The sequence below is a fragment of the Stylophora pistillata genome, chromosome 7 (genome assembly GCF_964205215.1).
Source record: "Stylophora pistillata chromosome 7, jaStyPist1.2, whole genome shotgun sequence".
NCBI lineage: Eukaryota > Metazoa > Cnidaria > Anthozoa > Scleractinia > Pocilloporidae > Stylophora > Stylophora pistillata.
In genome coordinates this window covers 7807501-7814331 of record NC_142525.1, presented here as the reverse complement: position 1 = coordinate 7814331, position 6831 = coordinate 7807501, and the positions used below count along the sequence as shown (strand labels likewise).

At 40.1% G+C, this 6831-nt stretch overlaps 1 protein-coding gene across 1 annotated transcript in view; it reads left to right on the top strand.

Annotated features, from left to right (window-relative positions):
* Positions 1-6831, top strand: part of LOC148726453 (uncharacterized) — a 344348-nt gene that overhangs the window by 159784 nt on the left and 177733 nt on the right. The window lies entirely within an intron of this gene.

Sequence of the window (6831 nt, the reverse complement as noted above, 5' to 3'; positions counted from 1 at the left end):
AGAACCGCGTTCCAAAAGCCTTTGTCCTTTGTTCCCACCTCAAGCTCCACCCCTCCACCTAATTAAAAAAGCGCATAGAGTTCAATTTTAATGCGCTATATAAGAACTTATTATTAAATTAAGTTAGTGACGAGCTTTTGTTCGGCTTAGATAACAATCAAGTATGCGGCATGGTCCTGGTCGATTATCGAAAGGCTTTCGACATGGTGGACCATAAGCTATTGTTGCGCAAATTGGAGCTGTACGGTATAGTCACCCGGGAGCTTGCCTGGTGTCACTCTTATTTGTCAGATCGGACGCAAATTGTCCGTGTAAATGGGAGTGAGTCAAGCGAAGCTTTGATGTTGCATGGAGTCCCTCAGGGCAGTATTTTAGATCCTTTATTTTTCATTTTGTTTATTAACGATTTGCCCTTGTATACAAGTGCTCAGTTGGACCTTTACGCAGGCGATATGACTGTCAACGCTTTTGCGGATGGGAAAAACTTAACCAACTTAAGTTCATCACTAAATAAGTCTGTGTCTGAAATTCAATTATGGGCTTCAGCAAATAAGCTCCCCTTAAATGAAGACAAGACTAAAGTACTCACGATCACTGGGAAAAGATGTGTGGCTGACATAAATGGAAGTAACATAGTTGTTACTGTAAACGGAAAACAGCTCAATAATGTGGATTGTGCTACCTTATTAGGAGTAGAAATTGACAGCAAATTGTCATTTAATGAACATATTGAGAAAGTATGTAAAAAGATGGCCTCTAGAATCGAAATACTGCTAAGATTCGAGCCTGTTTGCCTCTTAAACAGCGACTTCAGTTTTATAATAGCATTATTCGCCCTATTATGTCTTACGCCAACGTGGTTTGGGCAAATTGCGACTAAGAGTAGGGTTATAGGGTCTTAAGATTGCAAAAACGTGCGGCACGAGTTATTTCTTATGCCGATCGCACGATGCCATCAGTTGCTTTGTTTAACAAGCTAGGTTGGATTCCGTTTTATGAGCAACATAAGATAGATAAATGCATAATTATGTATTAGCAAATTATTTGGCGTTTGCCGAATTATCTTAATTAACACCTAATTTTGAATAATAAGCGGCACTCCCGCAACACTAGATATTCAAGCATTAATGCTGTTTGTCCTAAATACAAAAGAGAATAAGAGGGAGGACGCTCTTTCGCTGTTTCGGCTACAAGACTGTGGAATAGTATACCTATTGAAATTAGGAAACAAGATTCTATAGCATGTTTTAAAAAGAACATGTTTGCCAAGATTTTTAAGAAACAACAATGTTTGCATCATTTTACTATTTAATAATATCTTCTTAATTGAATCGTGTCTTATTCGAAATGCTTATTTTAAATGTTTACATAGTTTAGCTTACATAGTTATCTGATTATATAGTTGTGTAATCTGTGAGGGCCACAAGTTTATTAGCCTCTTGCTATTAAGTGCTACCCTCTTTAAATAAAGGCTTTCATTCATTCATTCATTCACCCCCAACGAAGGGAAAGGTCCTGGGAACGAGGTTGACTGATGTGACTGTAAATAATGGCGTAAGAGTGGCCTAATGCAATTATTTTTACTTTCAATTCATTCGCGATTGATCACGTCCATGTTTCTAACAGAAGACAGAATACGTTTATATTATTTTCTTTTCTGGCGGCGTGTGGTGGGCGAGAGGGGATATTTCTGTCAGGTAACGCTTGCCTGTTCAAGCGTCTGTGCAACTAAAACACGGATCAACTTCAAACTACCTGTCCACCTCATTTTCACGTGTCACGAGGCTTTGAAGAACGAGGCATAACACAATAGACGCTATTCTTATTCAATGAAGTGTAAATGAGTGGTCGGGTATTCTGCAGTCTAGCCCAAAATACAAAGAATAGTAAAAGAACGGTTTGTTTCAGTGATGGGTTTTCTGTTTAGGAGACTCACCATGCACTGGATTTTGCAGGAGTATTTCCGTTCATTTTCAAAGAGAATACGTCAGAGAAATAACCTTTACCGTCCACTGTGGTAGAAGAGTTTAAAATGAAATCGCATACACAAGATGAGCATCGTATCCAGCAAAATCAGCCTCTAATTAAATCATGTGGTCACCTGTATTATGGTGTAACTGCAATTGGTGTAACTGCAAGATGGTGTAACAAATTCGTCAGCGGAGAGAGGAAAGAGAGATTATGAAAAACCTTAAAGTGAAGCGCTCGAGACAGTGCTTCCTTTATTTTTCAATCTTAATTTTTCGTTCCCGCGCCCGAAATGTCGTGTTTAGAAACTCTTAACAGTCGCCAATTTGCATTATTAAATCAGTTGATAAAAGCAAATTTCTTTAAAATTGCCCTCTTTATTCATTGTCATGGTTGAATTGTCCACAAACAACTTGATCACTGTACCTTAAATCCATGTTATCCTACAGGTCTGACATGTGCGCATGTGAATCTCTGCCATGCGTGAAAACCCTTAATATTTGCCTTTAATCACGTCACGTCACAGAGGATTGGGTAGAATGCATTTCTTTTATCATAAATTGTTTTCAGCCTTTTTCTTGCTGATCATTTTTGAAATTTTGATAACTTACAGTTACAGACTAATTTGACACGAAGATCTACTGTCACCAACATTGTCACCGCGGTGCACGCTAAAGCATTTGAATTTGTTTTGTTTTGTTTTGTTGTTGTTTTTTTTTTATCACAGCCACGTCCTTCCAATGCACCGTGCTGGGATCTCCACTTATCTCCGAGGTACAATTATTGGACAGTACAAGTTTCACGACAAACGCTCACAAGAATTTATGCATCATACCACTCTAAGCGTATGATGTGCGATCCTCGCAGTAGATAGCGCTATTTATGCAATAGCGAAAATCAGACCTGAAAAAAAGAATCAGGCGTGTACGGGAATCGAACCACTGACCTCTGCGATACTAGTGCAGCGCTCTACCAATTGAGCTAACAAGCCAACTGGGAGCAGGTCGTTAAGTTGATTCGTAATAAACCCGTGAAAGTGATAAATGAGATGCAATGAATATATGAAGTTCATATATTTTGAACTGCGGTATTAGATACGTATAATGTGCGATCCTCGCAGTAGATAGCGCTATTTATGCAATAGCGAAAATCAGACCTGAAAAAAAGAATCAGACCTGTACGGGACTCGAACCACTGACCTCTGCGATACTAGTGCAGCGCTCTACCAATTGAGCTAACAAGCCAACTGGGAGCAGGCCGTTAAGTTGATTCGTAATAAACCTGTGAAAGTGATAAATGAGATGCAATGAATATATGAAGTTCATATATTTTGAACTGCGATATTAGTTACGAATAATGTGCGATCCTCGCAGTAGATAGCGCTATTTATGCAATAGCGAAAATCAGACCTGGAAAAAAAATAAAAATCAGGCCTCTACGGGACTCGAACCACTCAGGCCACTTCGGTGAATAGTTGTTAAATATCCCCCTCAGTGTTGTGTACATTCCTAAAAATGTCCAGCTGGAGTGCGAAAAAACCTCGTCCCTCTGTCCAGATTGGGACCCGAGGAAGTGAGCCTCCGAATTTAGTCTTTACTACATCCCAGCAATGTTTGGATCGCATTCCGCTCTGGATAAGGAGCATGAAAAGGAATCGGCGAGATTACTCTCTGACTGGATATAAGACAATTGTAATAACATATTTCTGTATTTCACAAACTAAACAATGTGCCGCGCCACTTTTGTCAACCCTTTTGAGCGATCACCACGCCCCACCCGAGTGTGAATCACCGCCTGGCTATCCGCTTACATGTCCAATCGACAATTTCGAATATCTGATGACAAGGACTTAAGACTTTTGCAAATGCCCATATTTCCTCTACGTTGATGCTTTCTTTTGCCAAATCCCACTCTCAAATATTGCTAATCATTAAATCGTTGGCATGACAATTAATGTCAACAGGCCAGTGTCACAAAAATGACACTGTCGAAACTGACAGGGCTTTTTTTTTTCGTTCCTCCAAGGGATCTTAGTATTCCAGTCAACCCAAAATTGCCAAACTGCATTTCCTCGCGAGGCCTTGCAGTTGGTGTGACTTCTCCTTTCAAAGAAGCCCTTTCAATTTGCATGCGCCATTTCTCGAATGCATAAACTTTGCACTTGGAAAGTCTAGTGAGAAGGAAATACACTCTCTCATAAACGTCTATAAAGATCTCAAAAGGATTGAGGATTTGTGTCAATTTGTGATCCAGCAGGCTCACTTAAAGGCGAGCGAATTTCTGTCTGTTTTCATCTGGGATCATAATCCGGCTTGCAGAGTGGAATCTATCAGCATTCCCAAGCAAAGGATTCTTTGCACCGGGTACAGAATTCACGTCTTCAGGCCGAGAAAATAGCCTGACTGGGTTAAAACTCTACATATATATAAGCTATACATGTAGGAAGTCTTTATTTCGATTTTTCCGCATTACAGTGCTCGATAGAGCACTGTAATAAACCGACTGAAAAACGGTGGACTTCCCCTCACCTCCAATGGTGAAATCACTCGTCATACCCAAAATTGTGTCTGAGACATCTTCAATTCCAGTGTCCAGTGAACTCCTTAACGAAGTTGACAAAGAACTTTATTCGTTTATCTGGAATTGAAGGGCAAGTACATGCTCAAATGTTCAGCTTTAATAAATGATACCGAAGACGGCGGTTAAAAAATACTGGATCTTGAGTTCATGAACTCAACTCAAAGAATCATGTGTGGTGAATTAAATACTTTGAAATCTGGGAAAATCCCTGGAAGTACGTTGTTGATTTTTATCTAAAGAAAGTGGGCGGGTAATATTTTTTTACAATGTGATTTCGACAGTCGGACATCAGCCGTTACTCTTCCTATCCTCTACAGAGAGTGTTTGCAAGCCTGGTCTTCTTTGATTTATTACAGCTCGTCATCTTATGAAAGGTTAATAATGATAATAAATTTATCAATTCATATAGCGCGTATTTACATATGCTGATCAATAGCGCTTTACAATCATATCTTTAAGAGAAAGCAAAAATACATTACTTTGAGAATAAAATGAACTAAGTTACACACTATAAAAATAATTTTTAAAAAGATAGGTTTTAAGTCGAGATTTAAAACTGTTAAATGATGTTACTTGTCGAAGCTCCATAGGTAGGCCATTCCAGAGTTTCGGAGCTGCTGCTGAGAATGATCTTGCTCCCAATGTCGTAAGCATCTTTCCCTTGGGATCGTCCAATAAGAGCTTACCAGTAGACCTAAGATTGTAGAATGAGTTCGATTTTATACTCATAAGATGACTAAGATAAGTTGGCGCTAGGCCCTAACCACATTTAAAAGTCAGAAGTAAAATCTTATGGTCGATACGTAAAGAAACTGGCAGCCAGTGCAGCTCAAAAAGCCTCGATGTAACGTTGGTCTCCTTTGCAGCCGTCTTTCGGTATGTCACGGAACGCTCCCCCGGCCGAAAGGAACGGCTGCTCACATTCGAACTACATTCCTTTCCTATTGTGTTTCAAACAACCAATTAAATCAGGGTACTGCAAGTGATGTAGTTTTCGCGCAAAGTTTATGTGAGATTTCCTTTCAGCCGCATGGTATGGCGAGTAAAACGCTGAAAAAAGTAATGGAGGAAACCTTAAAGTTTTTCATGCGTTCTTCGCCTTCAGCAGCTCAAGAAAGAGTATTTATTTTCGGAAATAGTACCCATAACTTTGTAAAATAATCAGATCTTCATTGGACTTCGACATCAGCTGCTATGTGAGCAGCAGGTTGTTTACATATGTATGCAAAGCTGTGTGTTACATGCGGCTGCTGAAATTTCAAAGAGCCCCTGAAAAGGTTCTAGAGCTGAAGAGGGAAGTTCTTGAATCTTTCCAAGGGAGGCCAAGAGCCAAGCGTGTGCATAATGCCGGAGGTGAGCGTCGACAGCAAAGTAGAGCTGCCGGAATCCAAAATTTATCGGTGCCGTCAACGATCCGAGGAAAGGCCTCGAAAAGTCTTCAATTTGGCGCGGCCGAAGATGTTTGTATAAAATCTACTACTTGTGTTTCTTCTTTAATTGGGCAATAATGAGGGAGAGCTCACTGGTTTAATCCCGCTTACCAGTGTAACCTTTTCGCCAATAGAGCGTATAAACCCGATTGAGTTCCCTCCTCAATTTACTTCTACTCCTATTTCTTCTTCGGCGCCGGCGAATCACGATGTAACTGGTTTCTGTTCAGTATCCCTGCAAAATTGTAAATAAAAGACTTTAAGGAACCTAGGGGAATAGCGGTAAAGCATTGGTTCATGGAGTCCCGTCACGAATTGCTGGAGCAATAATGAACTGCCCACCTGTGAAAAAACATGTCAATGAAAAGGTTATGACAGTTGTTAAGGGCTGCCATCTTGATTTTGTAATCTCAGGAGATCGTGGAACGATAAAACGAGAAGTATTATTGGTCGAGTCATTTTTAGAAAATGGAACTGTAGCTGTGATTGGCTAAAATCGGGAAAGGAATGTGGTTCGAATGTGAGCAGCCGTTCCTTTCGGGGGAGTGTTGCGTAACATCCCGAGAGACGGCTACGAAGGAGGCTAGTGTAATGTGAGAAAATATCCGATGCCAAGAACAAGTCTTGCTGCTGCGTTTTGAACACGCTCTAATTTAGCGATCTGCACTTTTGGTAAGCCAAACAATAAACCATAGAATAGAATAGAATAGAATACAATCTTTATTTATACACCGTAAGAATTAAAGCTAAAAAGCTTGTGGGGTCGTGTATTTAAGGTGGCTCGCAATAGTTTTAGGACTGGGTTCTAGCTGTGCGAATCACGCGCGACACTCGCGGGATTTTTAAAAGCCAT